The following is a 2,675-nucleotide window of genomic DNA, read 5'->3' on the forward strand; positions in this document are numbered from 1 at the left end:
GGATTTCTGAGTTCGAGGCCAGCCTGGTCTACAAAGTGAGTTCCAGGACAGCCAGGGCTACACAGAGAAACCCTGTCTCAAAAAAAAACCAAAAAAACTTTCAAGTAACCTTCAAGTAAGGTTTCTATTGAATGTATATTGCTTTCATATCATGATAAAGTTGAAAAATTTTAAGTTGAACCACAAATCAGGAATCAGGGTTAGGAAGGTAGGTCAGTTCCAGAGCCCTTGCCCTGGGGATAGGGGAGGCTCCTGACAGGAACCACAGCACTGCAAAACAAAAACGTAATCACAACCTCCCTTACTCTACCCTATCATCTTTTCTCTGAGAACAAGGGAGGAAGATCTTAATGGGCTGCACACACAGTTCAAGGTCATCTTAGGCTAAATAACAAGACCTTGTCTCACAAAATGAAAACCAAGGGCTAGGGATAGAGCCCAGCTGGTAAAGTGCCAGCCTAGCATGCAGGAGCCTTGGGATTGACCCCCAGCACTACATAAACAGGGTGTTAGTACACAGGCAGAAGCAGAAGGACCAGGATCCAAGGTCATCCCGAGTCTTAACTGGTTGCTGACTAATATGGTATACATGAGATTTTGTCTCAAAACAATAATAAAGACTTTATAAAATGAAAACACAGCCAGGTGGTGGTGCTGGTGCATGCTTCTAATCCCAGCACTCAGGAGGCAGAGGCAGGCAGACCTCTGAGTTTGAGGCCAGCCTGGTCTTTAGAGCAAGTTCCAGGACAACCAGGGCTACATAGACAAACCCTGTCTCAAATAAACAAACAAACAACCCCCCAAACCAAGACCAGATAATGTAGATCATAGACTATCTCTATATAGAATAAACTTTATCATTTACTGCTTACTATGAAGCAAAATAATCCTCATCCTGTGGTTGTTTCCGGGACTCTTGAATTTTGAGGTGTATTTCAGAATGCACAATTCAGGCATTCAGTGATTCATGGTAAAGAGACTTCTAGAAGACAAGTGTAATACACTGGAGGAAAAGAAATTTAGTAAATAGTAGCATTTCCTTTAATATATATAGGGATAAAAGCCTAACAGCATTCACTGAAAATCAGTTGGCCTGTAGACCTTGCCACAGTGTAGCTTAGTTTTCTCCCTGAGAATCTTCCTGAAACTGTGGAGCTTCCTATATAACACCCTAGATCTGTGCCATTCAGGAACACATATTGCATACAAGGCTATTGAGTACCCTTGTAACTGGAGTGTGTGTGTGTGTGTGTGTGTGTGCGCGCAGTGTGTGTTGGATACTATATTATTGTTTATGATTACTATCTGGATAGAATGCCCAACAAATATCAATTCACTTCACTTTTTAAAAAAAAAAAATGGCTATAATAGCTGTTTCCAGACATAAGGGCTCTCAAAGTCCAATGCTAGACAGTTCCAATTTGGCTCAGGTGTTTTGTTTTCCCTCTGGTTATTAGTGTCAAGTTCCTTCTTGTCCCAGGGGCTCTAACTATACCTTAGTACCCCCCTTATTATTTCTAGTTAACTCTAGACACACACACAAACACACATGAGTGGTTTATTATGACAACCTCATCACGTGCAGCAAACATCCCATGGTTCGTATGTTTTTCTTCCCCAGACAAAGGAAACAATAATGATTGAACATTTGATCTTAAGTTTCAAATAAGATGAGTCAACCATCCCTTCACACCCCATCTATTGGACTGATTGTTACTGTTTTTATCTTGGGGAAATTTTGGTTTCGTTTTGTTTTAATGCTGAATCTAACTATATTTCTCTCAAAATTACAAAAAAAATAACTAGTTTACTCAGACACTGGCAAATATTCTTGACAGTGTTTATAGGCTTTTTTTTTTTTTATGTAACTTCAGCCCTTGCCTTTAAACTGATGAGTATAGATAGGAGAGGAGAAAGACATTGTACAAGTTAAAAAACAAAACAAAACAAAACCCAGAATCTTGGTTAACTTCTAGAAAATGCACAGATACTTTTGCACACCTGTAAATATAGTAAATATATAAATGTAAATTAAAAACTAATCTCTGCTCCTATACTGATGGAGTATAAGTTTCATTATTTTCTTCCTTATCAGGGAAGTAGAGATAATACTATCTTAGGTTAACAGTGATGGTGCAGGCCTTTAATCCCAGTACTCAGAGGTGGGTGGATCTGAGCTGGAGACCAGCCTGGTCTACAGAGTGAGTTCCAGGACAGCAAGAGCTATACAGAAAAACCCTGTCTTGAAAAACAAAACAAAACAAAACAAAATTATGAAATGATGAGTTAGAGTCCATATTGACAACTGCAAGTGATAGATAAGACAATTAAAAACCAATTCCTATTCTTCTCTCCTTACAGATATATCTGGACAAGTGCTGGGAAATGTCAAAGAAAGGGAACACTACGGCCTTGACTTTTAGTAGTTTACATTCAATCCCAGGTATGACAAGAAAGAAAAACAAAAAGCAAAATGAGTTTGGAAAGCAACCTAACTTCATTGTTTGGTAGGGGAATTAAATATCTGTATCACTGACAGTGAATTGCAATCACAAATCTCAAAAGCACTTGTCATTCCAAGTAACAAGGTAGCCAGACAAGACCAAGCTAGAGGTGGTCTGTCAAGACGATATAAGTGAAGCCGGGCCGGGCATGGTGGCGCACGCCTTTAATCC

Source organism: Mus pahari, chromosome 14, assembly GCF_900095145.1.
Source record: "Mus pahari chromosome 14, PAHARI_EIJ_v1.1, whole genome shotgun sequence".
In the NCBI taxonomy this organism is placed as follows: Eukaryota; Metazoa; Chordata; class Mammalia; order Rodentia; family Muridae; genus Mus; species Mus pahari.